Raw genomic sequence first — 14,697 nt, 5'->3', positions numbered from 1 at the left:
GCGTCATTTTTTGACGAACTGGGGACTTCAATACTATTACGTCCGTTGCATTCTCTTCTCCTATTTTCTTACCATTTTCGAGTCGGTTTAGGGTTAGATTACGCAAAATTAAACAGTGTACGCAAAATTAAACAGTGTACGCGAAATTAAACAGTTGTCACCTGGCGTTGGGGTTAGAAACAGTTGTCACCTGGCGTTGGGGTTAGAGTTAGGTTTGGGTAGGGATGTCATTATGTAAATCTAACCCTAAACCGACGCGAAATTGGTAAGAAAATAGGAGAAGAGAATGCAACGGACGTAATAGTATTGAAGTCCCCAGTTCGTCAAAAAATGACGCGAAAGGTATACCCTCCCCGTCACATATTGACGAATGGTCAAGTGTCGTCAAATATTGACGACATGGGGTGAGACTGTGTTACAATATATACTGTATATATTATTATTATTAAATTACATATGTTAAACAATTTCAACTTGTTTTTATAAGTTATGTCAACTTATTCTTCTTATCTTAGTGAAACACACTTACTGTATCTTACTGTTTCTGTATAACTCAGAGCATTGTGTTTGCAGTGCAAAAGGTCATGGGTTTGGACCCAGGGAACACAAATACTGATAAAAATATAGAGTTGTAATGCACTGTAAGTCGCTTTGGATAAAAGCATATGCCAAATGCATAAACATCATAACTTTAGGTAGAATTGACTTTGACAACTTGGCAAGTGTAGCCTACTTATAAAAACATTGCTTTCAACAAAGCTTGTTCACACAAGATGCTTTAGACAGACATGGTAAAAGATGGTAATATGTTCAATTTGTCAAGAAATTGAAGTGTACAAATAACACTTTACTTAACAAGGTTTTGTTCATTTATATTACGCAACATATGAGCTAACAACGATGTTTAAAACCAATATAATAATTTATTCATGTTATAATTACAGTGTGCTTCAACAGATAAAGCTCGATCTTAAATATGTATTATTGAATTGGTAACACTTTACAATAAGGTTGTTTTTGTTAACAATTAGTTAATGAATGATCTAACAATGAACAATACTTCTATAGCATTTATTAATCTTAGTTCATGTTCATATACTAATACATTTACAAAATCAAGCCTTGTAACTGGTAATATTAATGAATGCACCATGAACTAACATGAATGACTGTATTGACATTAATCAACATTAACAAACATTAATACATAAACCAGGGGCATTGCACAAGATCTCGGGCCCCATGCATAGGCAGTCCTGATGGCCCCCCATCCCCATAATATATTCCAGACTTTACAAGGGCCCTCTCTTTCTTTGGGGCCCTGGTAATCAGTACTGGTTTGTACCCCCAGTCCGACGCCCCCTATATTGTTCATTTGTTTGTTCATGTTAGTTAATGCATTCACTATTTTGTCCATTTGATTTTAATTCTTTTTATTTCTCTTGTTTTTATTCTTATTTTTAACTTTTTTATACTTTTATTCCAGTTTTATTATTTTTTCACACATTTAAACAATTTTTATTAAAATCACATTTATTTTATTTTAATTCATATTTTAAATTCATGTATCTTTGATTTTTTGTTTTTTGTTTTTCTCATTTCTATGTAAAGCACTTTGAATGACCTCTGTGTATGAAATGTGCTCTACAAATAAACTTGCCTTGCCTTGCCTAATGTTTTCTACAACCTTATTGAAAAATTTTTACCATTAAATTACATAAATCAAGATTATCATCAAGTATCACGGTTAATAAATTGTGTAGCAGCATTGTTTACTGTAAGTTCATGTTAACTAATGTTGGCAGCTGACGGTAACAAATGTAAAGTGTTATCTGCAAATCAATGAAAATCTTTAGATTATGTGAATTTTTAATAAGATCTCTAGAAGAAGCAGGATGATTAGTGAAAATGACTTCATGTAGTTGTAATAGATGTGATTTTACACATGATTTAATCTACAGTATGTGATTTCATGAAACACCCAAAACACAAGCTGCTTGCAGTAGAGAACAGAGCTGTACTGTATTGAGTGGTCAATCAGGATGGGGTCTCCAGAGGACTCAAGGTTTGTGAGAAATCAGCCGAAACAACAGATCGCTGGTAAAGCCTTTATTAGAAATGACAAATAATGTTGAATGCTAGAGCACAACATGTTTCTCTGTCTTTGAGTTAAGTGTTTTTTTATTATTTTTTTATTAATTTACAAAAAGCTCTTAAACTTTATTTTGTCCATTTCTGAGTTTACAGTATAAAGCACCATCGTCTGTTTGGAAAAGAGCAGCCAACTTTATTTCATTCACTGAAGAGAAAGACATAATTTAATGGTCAACCATATGTGTGCTTTTAAAAGTCGACTTAATGAGCTATGAGTTCATTTACACATTTGTATTTTTACATATACGCACATACATGCATGTATTAATAATTCTTCTCTTCTAGGAAATCTAAATAAATAAATAAAGCTATGACTCTTATTTGCACTCAAAAGATTTTTTTCCAGTTAAAAGGACTGTCAATAAAAGACTAGTAGGTTAATGTCTGTGACATTAGGAGAAAGGTAAATATTTGAAAATGAAACATAAATGTATAGATGACTCAAGAGTGTGAAAGCTGATGTTTTGCATCTGCACTAGAATCCCAGAGAACTACATCTGCCATCTCTCCACACATCTAATGCTGGGTTCAAGAGGAAGATAGCACAGTTGTTGGCGATTACAACAAAAATTCAAGTGCATACATACACAAAGAGGAGATATATAGGACATACATTATTAAAGTGATACTTCAGCCAAATATGAAAATTACAGTGTCAGGATTGCAGGAAGAACCCAAATGCAGACGGAGATGGAAGGGTTAACAAAAGACTTTAATTGTGAAAACACAAGACAAAACAATAGCCCACGTGGGGGCCAAACCCATCAACAGGGGATATACACTTAACAGAGACTTTTTACTAAACTTCACGAACAACTAGACAGATTAAAACTAGACTTGACTTCTTGACGAACATGACCGGCAAACACACACGGTACAAAATGATCCTGCACAGAACAAAGGAAACAGTGACATTAAATAAGGAAAACCAAACAAGATAACAAGGAGGGAACAGGTGATGGGAATTAACTAATGATTAACAATAAGCAGGAGAACGAGGGGGCGGGGACAAGAGACAAGACACCGGAGCACACTACCTAAACCAAAGGCCATGAGCTACCACACCAAACATGGGCACTGCCACGATCCTGCCACATGAACTATGAATCACTATGACAGGAAGGCAGGACCATGACACACTGTACTGTGCAAAAGTCTTAGGCCACCACTGTTTTTAATACTATATACACATGTCCTGTATTTCTGGATGTATTCTATTAAGAGATTGAGAAACAATTATATATCATCACTATAAAATCCAAAAACAATCAATCTAATTGTGGCATTAAGACTTTTGCACGGTACTGTATGTCCATCATCTTTCAGACGAACACATTTTGAGTTATTTTAGTAAATGTCTTTGCTCTTCAAAGCTTTATAACGGAAAAAACAGGGTTCAGAGAACATCGTCTCACTTTAAACTCCAAAAAGTGCATTCATCCTTTTACATAAGTAACCCACACAGGGGTTAATGTAGGTCTTTTGCAGGTAATGAATGTGATTTTCTAAGAAAAATATCCATATTTTAAAATTTATAAACTGTAATAACTAGCTTCCGAGTGTTAATAACGAGCGTTGGTTGCCATCTGTACAGGGCCGGCGTCAAGGGGGTCATTCGCGGGCCATGCCCCCCAAACAGGTTGTTGTGCCCCCCCCACAGTTTTTTATTTATTTAATATATATCAAAAATAATTAAAATAAATTACACATTGAATGTCTCATGACTTTTAATGTAATCAAATGATGAAAATATATTTGATATATGTTTTTTTTATTTTTATTAAAATAGACCAGTTTCTATGATTGGTATTGCGGAGTCTCATGCAGTTTTATGTCTTTAGCATATTAATGTGACTTGATACTAGAAACGTGTTTTTTCACAGCATTTTATGGATCGTGTAAAATATGGATATTAGAACATTTAGAATGAACCAGCAACCGCCTGCTCCATCTGACTTCATGCAAACACCGATTGGCTCACACTCGGAGATTAGAGGTCGAAGTGGAATTTTCAAATCTACAGGACACTGTTTTAAGGAAGTTTAATGTTCGCACATGCCGCCTTTAGCTTTTTTAAAGGTAAGTTAGCGTTGTTTTAATTTACGTAAGCTTAAATGTGAAGTGTGGCTATAGACCGTTAACAGCATTGCGACTTGATTATGGTAATACTGATTAGTTTGTGATCTTCTGCACTTTATACGGGAAATGAGCTGACAGTCTGAACCAGTTGTATGAGTGTGTGCTTGCACTGTATTTGTTGTTTTAATGCCTTGATTTTGCAAGTTATTGTTGCTAATTGCGTGCCCCCTGTTGGAAGCCGCGTGCCCCCCGTTAGATATGATCTGATGCCGGCTCTGTGTCGGTATTTTGCGCAGTGAATCTCGTTATAACTGCTATAAGCTTGGAAAAGCAAGAAGATTGACTAAAATATATTCAAATGTGGTTTCTGAAAGATGATGGACATATGTATCTCGGATTGCTAAAGGTAATTTTGATATTTGTCTGAAGTATCCCTTTAACCACTTGCAGAACCAACAGAAGAATGGGATCTATCTTTGATGATATGTTTTTGAAAAGCTATGTTTAAATATATGTATAGCCTCATACTGATTGTTGTTTTACTACTTTTTAGCTAAAATGTGACAAAAACAGGCCTTGTACTATTTGGCATAAGAGATTTATAAGTCATTAATCATTATAAACGCACATGAGGGCTGAATGTTGGGATGGAACCAAACTCACCAAAAGGCAAACATCAGAAAGAATCAGATGTTCATTTATAGACTTGACTTGTTCATTATGAATCCCAGGTGCTATTTGATTAGATATGACACATTTTCCTTTAAGGTTTTTGATTGTTTTTAATTTATTGTGAGTAATAATAACATCATGCCCCTAATACAGGTCCAACACTGATGGCAAAACTTTGCTTCAGGCTCTCCCAGGTGCAGGGATACCATCAAAACTTGCATAGACAAATAGATGGAGAATTCCAACCTGTCACATCACATGCATCATAACATACAGATAGCTGCCAGATGTGTAAGAGCACGCCACCCATCACACACTTCAATAGCATGCAAAACTCTGTGAATCCCTGTTCCCATAATCCATCATTGTGAAAACAATGCAGATTTACACAAGAAACGGCATGAATCAAAACTTAATATAATATTTGTTTCTCATTACAATGAGGTCAACTTAAAGGAATGATATGACATCATGAACATTTTGACTTATAAACTGTTTATCATTTTGACGTTCAATATATCTTCTGCTAAGCAAAAAAAAAGTATGGAGAAAGAATTATAGTCTCGTGACAACAGCAGTAATTCATTAAAAACACAGCTTAGATATTTTGCAAAGTAATCACTTTACAGAAGAAAGAAAGTGATACAGGTTGGGAATTACATTTTTTATTTAAAATACTAAATGTGTGCATTTTTTAATGGGTTAACCCTATTCTTTAAATTTAAAGGGCACATATTGTGCCCATTTTTACAAGATGTAATATAAGTCTTAGATGTGCCTAGAATGTGTCTGTGAAGTTTCAGCTCAAAATACCTTAAAGATCATTCATTATACAGTAGCAAAAAAGTGTTGTTTTTATTTGTGTACCTTTACATGCAAATGAGCTACTGCTTTTGATTAAAAATAGATCTGATTTCTGACACATTTAGACAAACTTTTGGGTAAAGTTAACCAGTCAGTCAGTGGTTGTGGGTGGAGCTTTATCAGTGGTTCATGGGTCATTCTACAAAAAAGGTGGAAATGGAAATCATTTAATTTGACCCAATAACCCCATAATGATATATATTTAATATTTTTTTTCATTTTTTAAACTTTTTTTTCCTGAAAATAGCCCTGTCCATTTGATCATACATGGAAGTTGAACTGTGTACTTATTATTGAAAACCATGTTTTTTTATAAAACAAATCTAATTTATATTTACCTTTAACCCTGTATGAATTTACTACAACACTGAAATGGTAAAAATACACTATTAATATGAATAATATCAAATAAATATTTGTCCCCCAAATTTATGTCATTGGTGTTACCCTAAAGCACTTTTATTTTGAAACAATGCATCAGCTCTTTGAAGTTTTTCATGGGTCAAGAGGTCAGTGAAAGATGTGCAGTGGAGGAAGGCAAAAGGTTTGTGAGATGTCTTACCTTATTTCTCTAGAATATCATGATATATCTAAGAATTTTGAGATAAGATTTTTTGGATGTCATTAGTGTTACTCTTTTTTTTTTATAGCTGGGAGTGTTAAGATCTTTACATAAAAATGCATTATATTGAATAAGTACACACTAAAAACTCCTGGGTCAAAAACAACCCATAATGGGTTATTTTTGACCCAACTCCTGGGTTAAAAAGGGACCAACTAATTTCTGGGTTATTTCAACCCAGAAAAATGGGTTATTCTTTTTGACCCAACTTCTGGGTTAAATACCTGACCCAACTTCTGGGTTAAAATAACCCAAAATTGTAGTTAATATAACCCAACTTCTGGGTCAAAAGAACAACCCCAATATCTGGGTGGAAAAACCCAGAAATTAGTAGATCCCTTTTAACCAAAGGTCAAAGATAACCTAAATTGTGTAACTATGGCACTATGCCTTATTTCAGAAAAGAAAAATTCAGACACTTACACACTTCAAGCAGTTTTAAATTTTTATTGGATTCAATTAAATTCTATATAAAAATGCACACTTGGACCTATTTATTTTAGGTCACACTGTAATAACATTAGAAAGGAAAAATAGAATAATAAACAACTCTCAAACATTCTCTCTCAAACATTTGACAACATTCAATAATTGGATTGAACTTGAGGCTTTAAGTCTTCAAACATTGGTTGTGTGCAGCTTGAGATCTCCCAGAGGGGAACGGCTTCGATTGCTGAAGGTATTCCACCAGTGGCGGCCGGTGACTTCTTTATTCGAGGATGCTCGATGCAAAGTTCGTCACAACATGTATGTAGCTTGTCATGTGTGTGGTTTGTAATTTTAAAATATGTGTTCTGCCCATTGAGAGATCCTGTGTGCATCACGTGTCATGTCAAAATATGTTCCTGCTGCAGACGCGTTTAAAGGGTTTATGATAAAACAGATGCTCGCGTTTGCCAGATACTCGCATAATCTCATGCATAATAGGAGTTTACTGTTAAGGAAGTGTCTGGCGTGTATTTTAGAAACATGAGCGTCTCTTTTATCATAAACGGTTTTGACGCGTGTGCAGCAGGCACTTATTTTGACAAAACACGTGATGCACACAGGATCTCTCGACACGCAGGACACATATTTTGGAAAAGGGAACCACACACGTGACAATCTGAACACTTATTTTGAATTAGCGCATCTTTGGATGAGCAGTTACGAGCCGCCACTGTATTCCACCATATTTGTTCCAACCTAAAACAGACAGAGACAGAAAGATATAAAGTGAATATTGTGTAGAACGTAAATTGTAAGCAAGATAATAGACTACCAGTTTGTGTTATAATGCTGATACTAACTGTACAAGGAAGCCAAATGAGCTGTGGTTCTTAATTGGTGTCTTCATTTTGAGTGGGTACAAGAAAATGTGGGTTGAGAACCACTGAGTAATAAAACTTAACATCTTTAACTTAACTTTTTAGTCAGATTGCTACCTTAGATGGCATCGCCCAAAACTGAAATACAACTGCGAGGAACCTTGAAGTTGTTTTTTTAAACCAGGATTCACCCTTTAGCTTCCACATGAAACATGTCCCTTGTATAGCCTTCTTTCACATGAACAGTATAGTTATAGAATTAAGAATATTCTCTCTCAGAGTGGTGCTGAGAAACTGGTCCATTGTACTTACAGACATTTGGTGTATGAACGCTGTCAGGGACTCTTCAGTGGAATGCCGGATAGTCTTCTTCTCAACCCTGTAGATGGCCTGTAAATGATGACAGAATTTTCATTTTTGGGTGAACTATCCCTTTAAGCCCTATTAAAGAAAAAGTATTTCAATATTTTACTATGTTCTTACCTTAACTTAGACAAAATAATACATCCTTTTTTCTATGCATGCAGTTCATCTTTGTACAGCGCGTTATTAATGCATTTAGTCTAGCCCCATTCATTCCTTAGGATCCAAACAGGGGTGAATTTAGAAGCCACCAAGCACTTCCATGTGTTCCCTATTTAAAGACTGTTACATGAGTAGTTACACCAGTAAATATAGTGGCACTAAATATTTCTTTAAGCTGATAAAAATGAGAACTATATTGTATGGCGGAAGATCACTTAGTTTGCAGCACTTTGACCTCTGGTGCAGTAACATCATCACTCATCACACTGATTTTGAAAAAGATGAGAGAGTTCACAGGAGTGATGTTACTGCACCAGAGGTCAAAGTGCTGCAAACTAAGTGCTCTTCCGCCATACAATATAGTTCTCATTTTTTAATCCGCTTAAAATATCGTCACCTCTTATTTTGTGCCACCATACTTACTCGTGTAAATACTCATGTAACAGTCTTTAAATAGGGAAAACATGGAAGTGTTTTGTTGCTTCTAAATTCATTCCTGTTTGGATCCTAAGGAATGAATGGGGCTAGACTAAATGCTAACACATTCACGACATGCTGTACACGATGTACTGCACGCATTAAAAAGACAGGGATGTATTATTTTGTCTAAGTTGATGTAAAAACATAGTAAAATATTGAAAAACGGTGTAGTTTTCCTTTAAAGAAAAATGTTTCGGTATAGAGAGATGATATGAGGGCAATAAGAGTAAAAAGCTCACCTTAAAAATGTCTCTGTCAGCTCAAACAGCCGCCACTCAGTTAACTTATCAGTGACAAAGCTGTCCATTTAAAAAGACCTGGAGAAAACATATAGAGGTTAGCAACAATTTGAAGACTTGACCTGCTTCTTTAAATCTCACTACTTCAGCCAGTAGAGCACTGTATAATATTATAAGCATGGTGCAGCTGGTAAACATAACTCAAAGCAACGCAACGGTTTGTTTTGCCGGTTGTTGATGAGTAACAGCTGTGAGTGATCACAACACGCTTAAGCAGCCACATCACAGGATAATAAGTGAACAGTGTCCCAATGTCAAGTGAGCTAAATTCCTTACCAGTGCCCGAACCTGTGTACATGATAAACTGATTCACGACCTCGGGAGCTAGGGAACGAAGAGACACAGGGTACAGTATGCGTGTGTACCGGCGGCGCCATTTTGCGTCTGTCTGCGGCGCCGAGCGCCATGTACATAGTTTTAAATTTACACTTATTTGTCTCAAATTCGTCGTTAATGTATATACGGACTTCACCATGTGCTGTAATGTACATTAAATTTTACATTCATTTACAGAAATGAGCTACTTTCATTAAAATTGGTTGATATTGGATTTTCAGGTGATATCCTAAATTCATTCAGTTTACGGACGCTCTGAGGTAAAGTGTTCAGACTGCAGACTCAGCAACGATTGTATCATAACATAGTACTGATATATCTTAATTCCATAATGTCCTTAAACATAACAATATTGCTGGCCATAATCTGAGAAAGTGCGGGATACCTCGAGTGGTCTTATATACGGCGCGGCGCTTCTCGTCCGGTGTTCCCCCTTAACCCCCTTAACGTTGCACGAAGTCATAGCTGCCCTGTACTTATCGTATTTTTACCGGTATTATAACAATGAGATAAGCAACGGGGACATGGACACAGAAAGTTTACGTTACATTGACACTTAAAATACTTGCTTACCTTGAATACACAACGAAGAAGCCCAGGCCAAAACGGATCGATCGCGCCGCGAACTCCGGTGACAGTTATTTCAATCGACTGTTGTGAGAAAATTCCAGAACAGCGGGGGGCGGGGCGTTAACCCAGAACATGGGTTAACCTTTGAAAAATAACCCAGAAACCCAAACAACCCAGGAATTCTGATATAGTATGACTATCCAGGGCCCAGGTCAGGAAACAGACGGATCGGCTTAACCGTCCATCTGTTAGCTGCCGTGATATGTCAAGACCACTTATATCCCAGCACTTCGAGTCAATCTTACCGAAATATCAGCACATTTCAACTGTATCTGTTCCCCGAACAAATAAATACAGGGCACCGCTTGTTACATCTGGTACAAATCTGATTCAAATAAAATTAGAAAACAATACATTAACAGATGAATCTCGATTCTTAAAATTCGGCCTTCTTAACATTAGATCGCTTACCAATAAAGAACCTATTGTCAATGAAATAATTACAGACCAAAACTTAGATGTACTCTGTTTAACAGAAACCTGGCTTAAAGCAGACGACTACATTAGTTTAAATGAATCCACCCCACAAGACTATTATTATAAACACGAACCTCGATTAAAGGGGAGAGGGGGTGGTGTAGCTACAATATACAACACAATGTTTAAAGTAAACCAAAAATCTGAGCTAAAATTTAAATCATTTGAAGTAATGTTGTTAAACATGGAAATAACTGATCGTAACCACAAACAGCTTTCTTTTGCTTTAGCGACAATCTATAGACCACCGGGTCACCATGCAGATTTCCTTAATGAAATAGCAGATTTCCTATCTGAGCTTGTAGTCACTGTAGATAAAGCTCTTATTGTTGGTGATTTTAATGTCCATGTGGACAACCCAAAAGACGCATTAGGACGTGCGTTTATAGATGTTCTAAATTCTCTCAATATTAGACAAAACGTGACAGGGCCAACGCATACTCGTAATCACACATTAGACTTAATTCTGTCACTCGGACTCAATATTAATGACGTCGAAATATCACCTCAGAGTGATGCAGTTTCTGACCATTACCTTGTGTCATACACTGTACTACTAGATAGGATCACTCAATCTACAACATGCTACCGACTAGCCAGAACAATAATTTCCACCACTAAAGATAGCTTTATTAGCACTCTTCCAGACCTGTCCCAAATGAAACATGTAGCAGATAACTGTGACGATCTAGATATTGAAATAGAAAACCTAAACAATGTCTGTTCTAACACATTGGATGCCGTTGCTCCCATTCGAAAAAAGAGATTCAAAGAAAAACCGCCAGCCCCATGGTATGACCATCACACAGCAGCCCTTAAAAAGGCAGCTAGAAAAATGGAAAGAAATTATAGAAGCACAAAGTTAGAAGTATGGCGCGCAGCATGGAAACAGAGTGTTAAACACTACAGACAGGCTATTAAAACCGCCAGATCTACATATCTTAGCAAGCTTATAAATGAGAATCATAATAACCCTCGTTTCCTCTTTAGCACAGTTGCGAAACTGACTAGAAACAAAGAACAAACAGAAACCAATAGTAAACTTCAACACAATAGTAACGACTTCATGAACTTCTTTTCTAACAAAATTTCGGCTATTAGGGAAAACATCGTAGCTACCCAGGCAGCCACCACTCTACCCATTAGTTCACTTAACACTAGACTACCATACGAACATCTTGATTCATTTAAACCTACTACAATAGATGAGCTCTCTAAACTAGTCACATCATCCAAATCATCGTCCTGTATATTAGACCCCGTTCCCACAAAACTACTTAAAGAAGTATTCCCTGTAGTGTCAACCCCGGTTCTAAATATCTTTAACTCATCGCTAGAAATAGGATACGTTCCAACAGCTTTCAAACTAGCAGTTATTAAACCGCTGATTAAAAAACCACAGCTTGACCAAGGAGAACTTAATAACTTTAGACCAATCTCAAATCTCCCTTTTCTTTCGAAAATATTAGAAAAGGTAGTGGCCTGCCAGTTACGCACATTCTTGACAAATAATAGTACATATGAAAAGTTCCAATCAGGATTCAGGCCCCACCATAGCACAGAGACAGCGTTGCTTAGAGTTACAAATGACCTCCTATTAACATCCGATCGTGGTGAAATCTCAATTCTTATATTACTAGACCTTAGTGCAGCATTTGACACAATAGACCACAGAATCCTACTCAATAGACTAGAAAACTATGTTGGTATCAGTGGTCAGGCGCTAGCCTGGTTTAGGTCATATCTAACCAATCGCTATCACTTTGTTTATGTAAATGAGGAAGAGTCATATCACTCCCTGGTTAAATACGGTGTACCGCAGGGATCAGTTTTAGGTCCTATCCTGTTCTCGTTATACATGTTACCCCTAGGAGACATTATCAGGAAACACAACATAAGTTTTCACTGCTATGCGGATGATACCCAGCTTTACATCTCCTCGCATCCCAGCGAAACACACACGTTTTCTAAGCTAAAAGACTGCATTAGCGATGTTAGTGACTGGATGGCACATAACTTTCTTAAGCTCAACTCCAATAAGACAGAGGTACTTATTATTGAACCAAATCGCTACAAACATAATATGTCAGATTACAAATTGCACATAGATGGCTGTACTGTGGTGCCATCTTCCACGGTTAGGAACTTAGGTGTGATGTTCGACAGCAACTTATCCTTTGATAGTCATATTGCCAACGTCTGCCGCACAGCATTCTTCCATCTTAGAAATATCTCAAAAATACGCCATATACTGTCTACATCTGACGCAGAGAAGCTTATTCATGCTTTTATGACCTCTAGAATAGACTATTGTAACTCGCTACTCGGGGGATGCCATTCAAATCAGGTCAACAAGCTTCAGCTAGTTCAAAACGCTTCTGCAAGGGTACTTACTCGATCTAAGAAGTATGACCACATAAGCCCAATTCTGGCATCTTTACACTGGCTACCAGTTAAATATCGCATCCAATTTAAAATATCATTAATCACCTACAAAGCTTTAAATGGCTTAGCACCCTCATATCTTAGAGAATTACTATCAGAATACAATCCATCACGCACACTACGGTCGCAAAATTCTGGCCTATTGATTATCCCTAGACTATCAAAAGTGTCTAAAAGTGGAAGATCCTTTTCCTACTTAGCCCCTAAGCTCTGGAATGATTTACCAACCGATGTCCGAGAATCAGACACAGTCGATCATTTTAAATCTAGACTTAAAACTTTTCTCTTCAACAAAGCATTCGCATAATTTGTCTAGTAAAGGTTCTTAACTCGCAATAGTTATTTTCACGGAACAAAGCACTCACGGTCATAACACAGACCAACCAAATAAATAAATAAAAACCTTTTCTACATGAACACTTAAAATGAATTGCATTAAATAGTTTGCCACCGTTTGCCACTGAACCTGCATTAACGACGACAGTGGGGCTTTCGGCCTTAGTCAAACGGTTTGGCACGTATGGTCGGGTTGCGATTTTGGTGCTTTCGTGTGTCTTGTGAATAGTATGCCATACAGACCCGTTTGCCACTGAACCTGCATTAACGACGACAGTGGGGCCTCCAGCCTTAGTCAAACGGGTTGGTATGTATGGTCGGGTTGCGTTTTTCGCGCTTTCGTGTGTCTTGTGAATAGTATGCCATACATACCCGTTTGCCACTGAACCTGCATTAACGACGACAGTGGGGCCTCCAGCCTTAGTCAAACGGGTTGGCACGTATGGTCGGGTTGCAATTTTGGCGCTATCGTAAGTCTTATGAATAGTATGCCATACAGACCCGTTTGCCACTGAACCTGCATTAACGACGACAGTGGGGCCTCCAGCCTTAGTCAAACGGGTTGGTATGTATGGTCGGGTTGCGTTTTTCGCGCTTTCGTGTGTCTTGTGAATAGTATGCCATACAGACCCGTTTGCCACTGAACCTGCATTAACGACGACAGTGGGGCCTCCAGCCTTAGTCAAACGGGTTGGCACGTATGGTCGGGCTGCGATTTTGGCGCTATCGTAAGTCTTATGAATAGTATGCCATACAGACCCGTTTGCCACTGAACCTGCATTAACGACGACAGTGGGGCTTCCGGCCTTAGTCAAACGGGTTAACACGTATGGTCGGGTTGCGATGTTTTTGGCGTCTTCTCCTGGTCCTGTAAATGGTATACAATATAGACCCGTTTGCCACTGAACCTGCATTAACGACGACAGTGGGGCTTTAGGCCTTAGTCAAACGGGTCGTCAGGTTTCATTTTCTCTTAAAGATCGGAAGGTGACCCTTATTTACCATATATACCCTCGCATTGGGCCCCCAATTTGCTAAATCCTCAACTGTGGATAATATTATTATGCCGCAATATTTAGTCTGTCTGGAACTAAGCTGAGTTAAACCACATCACTGTGTGACACTTCAATACATATGAACGGCTGCTACGCTAATACGATTTTGTTTTTCTCTCCCTGTCTCGTCCTCGACCCGAGGACGAGACAAACAGACCCAGTCCCGGTAGATGTGAAAGTCGGCACACCTCTGATCTACTGGCCGTCCTTCAACGTTATGCCCAGCTGATACCTGACCAACGATCACCGGCAGAACCACTTAATCTCCGCTAAATCTCCATTTCCGTTCTCCCAAGGGTTTTTCCCTCCTAGGACTTATTTTTCCTCGGATAAAAGCACGGGGTTTTTTTTCTCCTAGGGGGTTTTTCACCCCGGGGAGGCAGCCTTTTTGGGCTTTACCTAGCTTCCTCTTCTAT

At 37.6% G+C, this 14,697-nt stretch overlaps 1 long non-coding RNA gene across 1 annotated transcript; it reads right to left on the bottom strand.

Annotated features, from left to right (window-relative positions):
* Window positions 1–6,824: 6,824 nt before the first annotated feature.
* On the bottom strand, window positions 6,825–10,033 carry LOC135768678 (uncharacterized). Its single transcript, XR_012334841.1, has 4 exons — window positions 9,912–10,033; window positions 8,943–9,020; window positions 8,011–8,088; window positions 6,825–7,576 (listed from the first exon to the last, which is right to left on the bottom strand). It is a non-coding gene; the product is annotated as an uncharacterized lncRNA (long non-coding RNA).
* Window positions 10,034–14,697: the final 4,664 nt, after the last annotated feature.

The sequence above is a fragment of the Paramisgurnus dabryanus genome, chromosome 13 (genome assembly GCF_030506205.2).
Source record: "Paramisgurnus dabryanus chromosome 13, PD_genome_1.1, whole genome shotgun sequence".
Classification (NCBI taxonomy): Eukaryota; Metazoa; Chordata; class Actinopteri; order Cypriniformes; family Cobitidae; genus Paramisgurnus; species Paramisgurnus dabryanus.
Note: the sequence above shows the minus strand (reverse complement) of the source record. Positions and strands in the feature narration are given on the sequence as shown.